The sequence below is a fragment of the Schistocerca serialis genome, chromosome 2, assembly GCF_023864345.2.
Source record: "Schistocerca serialis cubense isolate TAMUIC-IGC-003099 chromosome 2, iqSchSeri2.2, whole genome shotgun sequence".
Classification (NCBI taxonomy): domain Eukaryota; kingdom Metazoa; phylum Arthropoda; class Insecta; order Orthoptera; family Acrididae; genus Schistocerca; species Schistocerca serialis.
In genome coordinates this window covers 306,009,522-306,023,019 of record NC_064639.1, presented here as the reverse complement: position 1 = coordinate 306,023,019, position 13,498 = coordinate 306,009,522, and the positions used below count along the sequence as shown (strand labels likewise).

Here is a 13,498-nt window from a genome sequence, read left to right as displayed (position 1 = left end):
CACTATTGATAAAAGGAAATATTTTAATATAGGAAGATAAAAAGCAACGGCGTTCAACAAAAATGTGAACGAATATTCCCTGAATGGGTTTCCAAGTTCTACAATGGATCGAAGGATGACCTATGCCATATCACATCTATGATCTAGATTTAAGTTAAGTTTCATAAAAGAGAAAATTATCAAAACGGTCTACAGTGACTCTCAATTATCTTTAATTACTTATTTAACTTGTCGTAAATTACAGTGGCTGATGTGGCTTCTCAATAATTATATAACAGAAAAATCATCGCGTTTCAGATTTTAACTTCTAGTAGCAAATGTGAATACCACGAAGTTTAATTGACGATCGACACTAGTATTACGTAAAAAGGGGATATAACAGATGAGATTTCTGTAGTTCTGAGTGAAGCCTTATGGCGGCACCACGTGCGTTCATTACCTTGTTGGTGTTTAGACAGCATCAGGGGGCAGCGGGCGGCGCAGCTCCACGCACCTTGCCGTCTCGGAAGCAACTCTCTCCTAACTTCTCCTTACTACAATTTACCGAAGTTGGTTTCAAAAAAAGGTATCTGGCTGTGTTTTCAATTGACCAATCAGGGTCTCAATGTTAACCTTAAGCTCCATCTAGAAAAATTCTGTCTATACAATGAGAAACGTTATACTTTTCGTGGTGGGGCAATGTTTTTAACGTTTGCAACATAACAGAGACGCGTATAGTCTCACGCTAAAACTTACAGCTGGTGTGGTCCTTTAAGTGTTATCGTAAGATCTACACTGTTCTTCTGGAGGGCTCTATCTTTTAACATGGGCTGGGGGGTAGTCCTGGCGGTCGGCTGGCGATGTGGGTGTCGTCCCTTATCGTAGGGCCTCCTAGCCTATACGACTCTGCTCTCGGCTTCTGTTCTCGTTTCTTCCCTCGGAAATGCATCTGTTTCACGGTGGGAAGGTATGACATGGATTTAGGTGTTCTTGTTATATTTTGACTAAAGTTCAGTCTTGATCACGTCATGTATGTTTTAATGATACAGGTAACCTGTCTCGGTTCTTTCTACAAACCCATCATCAGACCCATGGCTCCCTTAGGATGGTAGGCATAGCTCTCCTCGCTGTTGACTGCGTAGTAGCGAGGAGAGTTCCGCCTACCATCCTAAGGGAGCCATGGGTCTGATGATGGTTTTGTAGAAAGAACCGAAACCGGTTACCTGTATCATTAAAACATACATGACGTGATCAAGACTGAACTTTAGTCAAAATATAACAATTAATTGATCACTGCTTTCCAAAAATGTTTACCAAAATAGGTGTTCTTGTGTTAGTCTGTGGTATTCCATTTGCTCACTCATTGATCGTATTACTTTGGTTAATTTAATGTCAGGATGTATTGGGAGCTATGTGACATACTGCCGGATTTGCTATCATGTCAGGGTTTTCATGGAAGGTGTTGGATTTGCCTGACAGCTCACATATCACCACCCTTCGAACTTAATTTTTGCACTGAAGTTAGGCAATGATTGAATCGTTGTCTAAGTCAGTCAAAAATTATTCCTTTATCTAAATTTTGTTGCCTACTGTTCAGTCACGTTATTCTAGTTCTATGATGGCAAGAACCATGCCCCTTACATGAAGTCATTAAAGATCACCTAACTCACATTGAGCGAAAAGTAGGGATCATCAAAATGACTAACAAGGCACAATGCATCTTGTAGATGGTATAGTATGGACATATTGGAATAATCATTGTCAGGTGATGGTTTTAAAGTAATTCACACGACATGAAAACTTTGTGGAAACGTGTCAATTTACTGGAGGGTAATTTAGCCCAAGGAAGTATATAGAGTTGACCGTGGCACGCGGCTGGGGAGCGGCTAAGGGAAGCAACAATAGGCAGCTTAGGGCGGCTCAAGCTCTGAGAAAGCGGTAACGGGGCACGGCCTCCAGCGGCCTTAAGATGAGTGACAGTGAGTAGGTGGTTGACCCCATGCTGGTGTACCGGGAACTTGTATGCCTGTAGATAAATGTCCATCGTCCCATTTTCAGTGAAACATGTGAGAAAGCTGCGCAAAGCTGCGGTGGAGTGGTCAACAGAGGTCAAAATATGCGTGTTTGTGACTACAGCAACTTCACGCTGAATTCACGGTCCGCAGAGTCTGAAGTAAATCAGGTGAAGAGTGACCGAATGAAATACGCCGGCCTCCGATGGGAACATAGGACCAAGGAATTTGAAGTACTCTCCTGGGAGTCAGAATTCCGGAAAACTTGGTGTTTGTGCAGACGCTAACCTTGATGGGTGGCCTGGGAGGTGCTAAATAGCAGAAGTTGAGAGGAAGGGAAATTTTTTGGGCATTTGTTCACTTCCCAGAGCAGGCATTGGTCGGCGCTGGGAAGCGATGCATAATTAACGCGATTTGCACTGCAATTGGTGTAAGTGATTTTGCTGGAGGGGAAACCGACGTGAAGAGCTGACTGGGAGAAGTCCCTGTAGGGGTCTTCCATTCCCAGCTAGGCCTAGAGTGCGGACGTGTTGTTCTTTACTCAGCTTGCCTGAGAAACAGTGAGCATCTCTGCAGTTTAGGACTTAGCAAATGAAACGATTGAGCTTGGAGATAGGAAGTTTTGGTTCAGCTATGTATTGAGCAAGATAGCTAGGAGTGAATAGACGAGTGCAGCGTTGCAGCACCACGAGGTCGGCTGACATCCGCACAATGACAGCGCCCACCAACGCTGAATTCAGTGATATTGCGCCTGCTCCAGCCACTGATTAATTTGCTGGATCACATCGGCAAAGTTTCCACAACGGTGTCATGGGCCATGTATTGTAGAATTCTTCTCGCACTTCGCATTACGCCTGGGTCAGTCGATAGGAATTACTTTTGATTTATCGCTCTTTACTCCAGGCAAACGCAATTTATTACCACTGCCTGTTAGGAGAGTCATGTAATTTGATGATTGAAGGTCGTGAGTTAAAATAAATCTGTGCTAATCGACTTCATCTGTTTTCAATCAAGTAGTAGAAATCCCAAGTCACTTTCTTCATTAATTTTATGTTCAACATTTGCATCTGGTGTTCAATAGCTGAATATAACATCAATGTGCACCCCTTTTTAATTAAAAGTGATCGATTTTGAATAAATTAATGTCAACTCTGCCACCGCAGTTCAATCAGGAGTCACAGGGCCATATTACTTTTTTGCGTTATCCGATATTGCGGCAGTTTTGCACTCTCTGTTGATCTGTTGGTCAATTAGTTGGGGTGACCACACGCCAAAACCAGCTAAGTGACGGGTGGGGTGTTACAATGTAACAGAGACGTGTATAGTCTCATGCTAAAACTTTCAGCTGGTGTGGTCCTTTTAGTGTTATCGTAAGATCTATACTGTTCTTCTGGAGGGCTCTATCTTTTAACATGGGCTGGGGGGTGGTCCTGGCGGTCGGCTTGCGACGTGGGTGTCCGTTCCTTATCGTAGGGCCTCCTAGCCTACACGACTCTGCTCTTGGCTTCTGTTCTCGTTTCTTCCCTCGGAACTGCGTCTGTTTCATGGTGGGAAGGTATGACATGCATTTAGGCGTTCTTGTGTTAGTCTGTGGTATTCCATTTGCTCACTCGTTGATCGTATTACTTCAGTTAATTTAATGTCAGGATTTATTGGGAGCTATGTGGCATACTGCCGGATCTGCTATCATGTCAGGGTTTTCATCTAAGGTGTTGGATTTGCCTGACACCTTACACGTCATGTGTTGTTCGCTAAAAAGAAAGTTTTGTTAATGGCGTTGTACAATCGTTGTCTTCTTTGCGATCGAACATGAGCTCATTAGGCGTATACGGAGTTTCATAAACATTGAGATTGTTGTGTACCTCTTCAAATAAAGACAAATATGTTACCCAATTGGTATGTTAGGTAGAGATGTAGGTTCTCATAAATCTCTTATCTCATGGAACACTCGTTCAGTGGGATTACACTCGGGACTATACCTTGAGATAAAAATGCTCTTAATACTATAGTGTTTGAGAAATTTACACCACTTGTACCCAGTATTGTTTGCAGCATTGTCGGATAAAATAGCTTTTGGTTTACCCACGTGAGGAATGTAGTCACGTGAGAAACGACGAACGATGGCAGTGGCAGTAGCAGATCTTATAGCAAACAGTTTAACATGGTTTGGAGAATAAATCGTAAAATGCAAGAATATATTTCACATCACCACTGCTTGTGGGATGTGGACCACTTATGTGAGAACTTACAGTTTCTAGAGGTTTACTAGGTAGAATAGAACGCAAATCAGTCTTCGTAGCCAAGTTCAGCGGTTTAGATTCTTGACAAATCGCACATGTTTTGAGTACACTGTGGATCTTACGTCTCATGTTGCTAAAGTAACAGTAGGTACTAAGATTTGCTAGGCACTTCTTGGTACCATAATGACCCCAAACAAAATGTGTGTGCCATATTAGATTGTGTTCAGAATCCTTAGGAATACAAACACACCAAGTAGTGGCTTCAGGATGACGGCGATAAAATAACACATCATTATGTATCAAATATGGGTTAGACAGAGGATGGTCAGGTTGATTTGTGAGTAAAACTCTTACATATTTCTACATTAGTCGATATAATACTTGTGATATAGCTTATCCTGCATAAGAAGTATTCGATAATCATTCACATTTTCCAGATCAGAGTTACACTCATTCAAACCTTGAGGTAGACGGCAATAATGTTGTCTTTACCCTTAACATAAACAATTTCAAAGGTATAGTTTTGCAAAGATAAAGCCCACGGTGATAATCTGGGATGTACAGGCTTACAAGTTAACAGAAATGTGAGTATTTGGTGGACAGTATAAATTTTAGTGTGCATACCATACAAATAATAATAAAGACCCACACAATAGCGAATGTTTCAAGTTCTGTGGTAGAGTAAGTGCGTTCACATTCGCTAAGTGTGCGGCTCTCAAAACCAGTAATTTTCACATATTCTTGTTCTCCATTCTTTACGACTTGAAATAAACAGCCTAAGCCATAGGATGAGGCGTCACATGTCATACAAAAATCTAAATTAAAATCAGGGCGATCCAAAATGTTTGCGTTAACCAAAGCATGCTTAATACTTTCAAAGTCCTTCTGGCACTGAATAGACCATATCCATATCTGATTCTTTTTGAACAGGTTCGACAGATGTTTGCTGTTTAAAAGTTGTTGTGGTAAAAATCGAAAGAAAGAACAAAGTCCAAGGAAAGATTTCATTTGCTTTCTATTCCATGGACTGAAAAATTCATGACTGTGTCTAACTTACCTGGGTCAGATCGTATACCTTTAGCATTAATAATATGTCCAAGATACTTAATTTCACTGTAAGCACATTTCGACTTTTTGAGATTAACTGCCCAGCTTGTGTGCATGTATGCAGAATCTTTTTCAAAGTATTAATGTGTTCAGACCAAGTCTTACTAGCTATGAGCAGGTCATCAATGTAGAGCGTAACAGTATCCAATGTGGTGACAAGCACGCCTGAACTGACGTTCAGACCGAAGGAAAGGACACAAAATTGATAGGTTCGCCCCCGAATATAAACGCGGTATACCTTCTAGAATCTGGCGTTATTTCGACTTGCCAGAACCAATTGGTCAAAACTATCGTAGAAAAATACTTAGAATCTAAAAATGTCTGGAGTTGCTCCTCTAAATTCTTATGTTTCGTGCGAACAGGTAATATAATCTCATTAATCGCACCTGCATCCGAAACAACTCTGATATTCTCGTTGGGTTTCCTTACAACAAGTAGAGGGCCGCAGTAAGGTGACGTGGAAGACGGGATGATTTTCCACTCTAACATTTGTTTCAAATCGTGTCACACAGCAAGTCGTTGGGATAGTGGCAGATTATAGGTTTTGTGGAAGAAAATTTGCTTTTCAGATGTTTTAAGTTTCAAACCTATATTCTGCACACATTCAGATAAAGCAAGTCAGCATTTACGTTCTGGAATGCAGTGCGCTGATTCGTTGGGTTTAGGTATAACTGAAGGTCATCATCGTATAAATGGTATTTGCAGTGGGAGATAACACTCAACATATCATCATTAACATATAATGATCCTTGTGGGACGCCTGATACTATATTCCTCCATTGTGACCTCTTTTTTCCGTTCAATACACACTGTTGGCCGTGTGTAAGGTATGACTGAAACCATTGTACAGCACTTGAAGAAAAGTTTTGACTTTAGCAAGTAGAATAACAAAATCGTCAGTGTCGAAAGATTCGTTGAAATCCCAAATGCACATAACAGTCGCTCGTGTTTGTCCATAGCTTCAGTTCGTCATTCACTTTTACAAGACCAGTTGTCGCGCTGCGATTTATCTGGAAATCAGATTGGTATTCATCCAGGAGGTTATTTGAGGTTAAGTAATCGGTAAGCTGATTGTGAACCATAGCTTTAAATAATGCTGCTAGAATGCAAATGGGCCTATAGTCAGAAGGTCCTTCGGCAGATTCCTTTTTGGGCAGAGGTTTGAGTCCCTTCTCCAGGCAATTGGGAAAATGCTGGAGGCTAGAGAATGGTTAAAAATATACATCATTATGGGCAGTAATGGATCGACGAGGAAACTGATCATTTGTATTGTAATACTGTTGTGTCCTGCCACTGCACAACCAATTCACGCAGTTGATTTGCTGCCAGTGTTACGGCTTACCGGCTGCAGAAAAAAATTTTTCGTTTGTGCTGGCCGCAGATACTACAAGGGAATCGATGGTTTGCGTCGTTGTGCTTTGGTCAAGTAGTGATGTAGGCGTGATGAAACACTCATTTAGATCCTCATTTAAATCCTCAGTAGGAGCGAGATGTTCAGCTGCAGATTGAGGTTTGCATATTCATAGCCTTCGAAGATTTCTCCACAAGACGGAGGGCCTGTGAAAGTCCTCAGATAGCAAGTCCTCCGCTGGTTTTACTCCCATCCAGGATTTACCCTTCTTGTAGATACTTTTACCACATCCAGTATCAGGGTTGTAACTTTGTTCCTCTTGAATAGTAATTGGACTCTGACCTTTCTTTTTAATTAAGGCCTCTGCCATGCAGAGGGAGGTTTCATGGCATCTTTAAACGATTTCTCCCAGTCAGCAACATGTGTATCAGATCCAAGTCTGTAGATAGTCCCAAATTTTCCGACAATGTCGTAATATTCACTGAGGTTCAAGATTGTGCTTTTTGAACGTACTTCCTTTTCAGTCTGGCCAACTAGCTGTTACTCAGTCATGTGTATTTGCGCCAAAATCCAACTCGACGCCGCGCGGGGTAGCCCCCACCCCTCACCCCCACCCCACCCTGGCAGGTTTGAGTCCTTCCTCGGGCATGGGTGTGCGTGTTGTCCTTAACGTAAGTTGGATTAAGCCTAGGGGTCGATGACCCCAGCAGTTTGATCCCATAGGAACTTACCACAAATTTCCAATTTTTTCCCAACTTGACAGGTATACCAATATGAAAAATACAAAATACGGAAATCTAAACAAAATACAGTCTCATTTACCTTACAAGAGAAAGCAATAAAATGTTTAAGAGGTATTCTGAATACGATATGAGAGGTGTACTGAAATAACGGATTTGGGAAATGCATCCTTTCCAGAGCATTAAATATGCACTGAATAAATTACCTAGAAAGAAAAGCCAGGACCTCCGATGTTGTAACGCTACCACTTGGTTACATTTATATCATGATTTTGTTCAACAAAGATGTTCCTTCACGACTACTTCTACTTTGACTTTTATGTCTTTTCTAAGTAATAAAATGACAAACAGCTGTCTTTTTCGTTATATCCTGACAATAATTTGGCAGTTGGACCTCTTTTCCTTATGATACTGCAACGGATACAACAGAACACTCCCATTATAGTAATTATAGTAGTATTGACTAGAGGAACACGCGTATTTGCCTGAAGTCTGTTGATGCCGTTAAATTACTGCCAGACACTGCTGCACGTTTACAAAGTTGTAACCCGCACAAAAGTATAACTGCTGGCTAAGACTTGGATTTCCTTTATGACTTCTCGACCGTTTGGAGGAAAGTCCACAATGGCGATCACTCCAATCTTCACAGTTAACTGTAACGATTACATGTAATCGTCACAACAGTAACACTTGAAATCGCCTTGTAGGATCGAGTGTACTATCGATGGCCGCGTCTTCCCAATATAATTCGATGTCGTAACTGGGCGTCGAATCAGGTGCTTCTGCGAGATAACAACGAATCGCCGAGAAAGTCTAAGAAATTATAACAGTTGAAACGATAAAATAATATTTATATTATTTAAAATATTATATAATATATATGTAATGTAATATTAATAATATATTAAATAATATATTTATAAATATTTGTTCTGTCACACCACACTAACTTCAGCTTTGAATGCAACATCCCAGATAACATTGCTGGAAGCACTCACTCCGTCTTCAGGCCACGAGTGCCGACCGCCGTGTCATCCTCGGTGGAGGATGCGGATAGGAGGGGCGTGGGGTCAGCACACCGCTCTCCCGGTCGTAAGATGGTATTCTTGACCGAAGCCGCTACTATTCGATCGAGTAGCTCCTCAATTGGCATCATGAGGCTGAGTGCACCCCGAAAAATGGCAACAGCGCATGGCGGCCTGGATGGTCACCCATCCAAGTGCCGACAACGCCCGACAGCGCTTAACTTCGGTGATCTCACGGGAACCGGTGTATCCACTGCGGCAAGGCCGTTGCCAGAATGTTGGAAGACGATTCTCAATTCATAAGAAGTAAAGCCCAATCTACATTAGAACAAAAGATACTAGTTGTTATCTAGTCTTTAGAAAGTTACAAATGTGTTCCAGACGTAAGCTTGAAAGTTAACTATCAAAGAAACAAAAATAGGCAGTGTGAAGTGAAGAACTATTTCAGTTTATGCATTCGCGTAGCTGGTTCAAATAGCTCTGAGCACTATGGGACTCAACTTCTGTGGTCACCAGTCCCCTAGAACTTAGAACTACTTAAACCTAACTAACCTAAGGACATCACACACATCCATGCCCGAGGCAGGATTCGAACCTCGCGGTCCAGACTGTAGCACCTAGAACCGCTCGGCCACATCGGCCGGCAAACGTAGCTGGTCACAGTTCTGTGATGGTGTTATACTTCATTTAATTTGCGATGCCTTCTTAGCGCTTTATTCTGCAAGTCGACTCCAGCAGACTCCCTAGCTGCTCACTGGTAGTTCTCAGTTAAGGTAACATTTGAAAAAGGAAGTTCTGAATAGAGTAGTATCAGTGACTGCATTGGCATCGAGAAATATGGCCGTACGCTGAAGTTCAGTGCATTTAGCGCAAAATCAACTATCTTCAGCATAAATCGTAAGATACTGAAGTGGAACTGTGAAACATTACAGTTAAAATCGTCCGCGGTAGTAAAAACTTTTGATTCTACTAGGGCAGTTTTAAAAACAGTGGTAGCGTCCTATTCCTATGCTGTTGTGCTAATAGGATCGGTCATTAGCCCCGACAGTAACACCTGTTTGATAGTAATGGCTCCACGAACCTGACATGTGATTTTAACTGGAGTCTCTGAGAAGACAACGTGGTGTGTCGTTGTCTCCTGGCGATCCATCGGTCCATCAGCTGTTGTGGTCTGGCTACTGGCAAGTGCCAGTGCCTCGCGCCTCGTCCCACTCTCACTGGCTACACGATTCGGAATAACAAAGTGATTGACGTCTAACTGTTCCACAGCTGCAGCCTATTATAGAAAGCGGTTGGCCGTACCTCCTGTACCGTTCACCGTTGTCAGATCTCTCTGCCACTACAGGTAACAGCTACTGTAGCCAATTGTAGACGATGCTCGCGGCCGATGACGTAAACAGCTGCAGTTCGTTTCGTTGTGTGCTTTTTTTCTGTGTGCGTGGAGTTTATTTTCTGCTTCAAAATGTCTAAAGCTTGCAGTGGAAGTGTGCAAAAAATTGTGGCTGATAAACGGGAAGTTCAGCCAGCGATCTACATATGTTTCGCGTGGTCATCACTTGGGTTTGTGTGCTCGGTGCGAGAATATTTCGACAAAGAGAGGAAGAATGGTGCAATTCTTTTGCCTCTGGCGAAGGTAGTCGAAAGAACTGCAGGTGCCTAGAAGATATACAAAAATACTATCGTCGAATACTGTGCAGAAGGAGAAGTTCATCCAAACTGCGGAAACCCGGAAAGAAGAAATGGTCAGAACCACATGTAACAAACTTGGACTCTTTTCAACAAGATGCTTTTCACCTACATCTACGACATACTCCGCAAGCCACCTAATTGTGTGTGGCGCAGAGTACATCCGATGCCGCTATCTGATCCCTCCAACCCTGTCCCATTCGAACGCGTGGGAAGAATGATTGTCGGTAAGTCTCTGTGTTGGCTGTAATTTCTCAAATTTTCTCCTCGTGGTCAATACGTGAGAAGTACGTGGGGGGACATAATGTACTGTCCGGCTCCTCCTGAAAAGTGGTGTCCCGAAAATTCAATAGTAAATCTCTCTGTGATGCACCACGCCTCTCGTGTCAACATCTGCAGTGGAGTTTGTTTAGCATATCCGGAACGCTCTCTCGCCACCTAAACTATCCTGTGACGAAACGCGTCGCTCTTCGTTGGATCTTCAAAATCTCCCGTATCACTCCTACCTGATATGGATCCCAGATAGATCAACAATATTCAAGAACCGGGCGAACAAGCGCCTTATAAGCCACTTCTTTCGTGGATGAGTTACATTTCCTTAAGATTATTTCGATGATACGAGTCGGGTGTCTGCTTTTCCCTCTGTTAGTAGGCTGTTTAGGTTTTTATGTTGGTAACGCCACGTAGCGCTCTGTATGAAAATCACTGACTGTGCTGTGTGCAGTCTGTGGCTAGTTCGTATTCTTGGAATATTCGCTATTGTAGTGTTGGACAGCTGGATGTGAACAGCGCGTAGCTTTGGGCAGTTGGAGGTGAGCCGCCAGCAGTGGTGGATGTGGGGAGGGAGATGCCAGAGGTTTGAGCGGACGATCTGGACGTTGTCCATCAGAAAAAAGAAATTTGTTTAATTTGATATCACAAAATTATATATATATTATGACTTTTGAACGCTACTAAGGTAAATACATTGTTTGTTATCTACCAAAATCTTTCATTTGCTAACTATGCCTATCAGAAGTTAGTGAATTATTTAGCTAGCAGGATTGGCGCTCACTGTATTGCAGTAGTTCGAGTAACGAAGATTTTTGTGAGGTAAGTGATTCATGAAAAGTATAGGTTACTGTTAAATGTGTGTGAAATCTTATGGGACTTAACTGCTAAGGTCATCAGTCCCTAAGCTTACACACTACTTAACCTAAATTATCCTAAGGACAAACACACACACCTCGGGCATGGATGTGTGTGATGTCCTTAGGTTAGTTAGGTTTAAGTAGTTCTAATTTCTAGGGGACTGATGACCTCGGAAGTTAAGTCCCATAGTGCTCAGAGCCAATTGAACCATATTTGAACAAACACACACACCCATGCCCGAGGGAGGACTCGAACCTCCGCCGGGACCAGCCGCACAGTCCATGACTGCAACGCCCTTAGACCGCTCGGCTAATCCCGCGCGGCATAGGTTATTGTTAGTCAGGGCCATTCTTTTGTAGGAATTATTGAAAGTCAGATAGCGTTGCGCTAAAAATATTGTGCGTCAGTTTAGTGATGATCAGAATAAGTAAAGAGAAAACTGTCTGAGTACGTTGAGTTTTGCTCAGCTGTTTGAAAATCAAATAACGTAGAAGATTACCAGCACAGTCATTCATAATTTTTCAAAGGGGACGTTTCACCTCTATCTGTTTTATGTGGTCATTCCACTTAAGGTCGCTTTGGATAGTTATGCCTACATATTTTATGGCAGACGCTGTCTCCAGCTGTTTGTCATCAATAGTGTAGCTGTACAGTAGTGGATTTCTTTTCCTATGTATGCGCAATATGTTACATTTATTTACGTTCAGGGTCAACTGCCAGAGCCTGCAAGATTTATCAATCCTCTGAAGGTCGTTCTGCAACTTCTTCTGGCGTTGCTACTTTGGTACAGACAACTGCATCATCTGCGAATAGCCTTAAAGAGCATCCGACGCTTTCTACTAGCCCATTTATATATATCGTAAACAGCAACTGTCCTATCACACTTCTCTGTGGTACTCTGGACATTATCTTTACATCTGTCGATTTTGTTCCGTTAAGAACGACGTGTTGAGTTTTGTCTGCAAAAAAGTCTTGAATCCAAACGCAAGTCTGCTCCGACACTCTGTAAGCTCGTATTTTTTTCATTAAACGGCAACGCGGGACGGTGCCAAATGCCTTACAGAAATCAATGAACACAGCATCAACCCGAGCGCCGTTGTCCATTGCGCTGTTTATCTCATGGAGGAACAGAGCGAGCTGAGTTTCGCAGGATCTCTGTATGCGGAATCCATGTTGATTTTTATAAAGGAGATGTTCATTTTCCAAAAACATGTTCCTTAATTCTACAACAGATTGACGTGAAAGATAAAGATCTATAATTGCGTGGGTCTGTCTTACGGCCTTTCTTAAAAACGGGAATGATCTGCGCTTTTTTTCCAGTGGTAGCTTTTCCAGGTGCATTTCGTTGCGCAAGCGATCTACGATAAATTACTGCTAGAAGGGAGCAAGTTCTTCCGCATAATCTTTATAGACTCTTATAGGTATCTTATCTGGTCCTGACGCCTTTCCACTACTAAGCGATTGTAGCTGCTTTTCAATTCCGCGATCGGTTATCTCAATATCTGCCATTTCGACGTTTGTACGACGATTGAAGGGAGGGACAGTGTTACGATCTTACGCGGTGAAACAACTTCGGAAGATAGAATTCAGTATTTCGGCTTTCTCTCTGTTATCACCCGTTTCGATGCCGATGTGGTCTCTGAGAGAATAAATATATGATTTTGGCCCACTTACTGATTTTACGTACGACCAGAATCTCTTAAGGTTTTTACTCAGGTCGGTTGACAACGTCTTACTTTCAAGATCGTTGAACGGTTGTCTCGTTGCTCTCCTTACGCTCATTTTCGCTTCGTTCAGCTTCCGTTTGTCAGCTAGAGATCTCTTTGAATCTGAGATGAAGTGCTCCTTGTTTACGTAGCGCTTTTCTAACACGGCTATTAAACCGTGGTGGATCTTTTCTATCCCTCAAGACCTTATTCGGAACATACTTGTCTAGGGTATATTGAACGATGCCTTTGAATTTTTTCCATTTGGTCTCCACATCTTCGTCCTCATCACCGAATATTTGATGGTGACTGCTGACATATTCTGAGATTTGCATTCTGTCACCCTTGCTGAACAAATATATCTTCTTACTTTTCTTAACATTCCTTGTAGGACCCGTCATCATAGATGCTGTCAGCCTAATCATCATCGATAACTTCCTCTGCGTTAACTGATTCGATAAGTTCAGGTCTGTTCGTTGCCAGGAGGTCTAAGACCTTACCCTCACGAGTTGGTTCTCGTA

At 42.3% G+C, this 13,498-nt stretch overlaps 1 pseudogene; it reads right to left on the bottom strand.

The window, feature by feature from the left end:
- Window positions 1–8,608: 8,608 nt before the first annotated feature.
- LOC126458891 (5S ribosomal RNA) lies at window positions 8,609–8,726 on the bottom strand (annotated as a pseudogene).
- Between the last annotated feature and the right edge of the window lie 4,772 nt (window positions 8,727–13,498).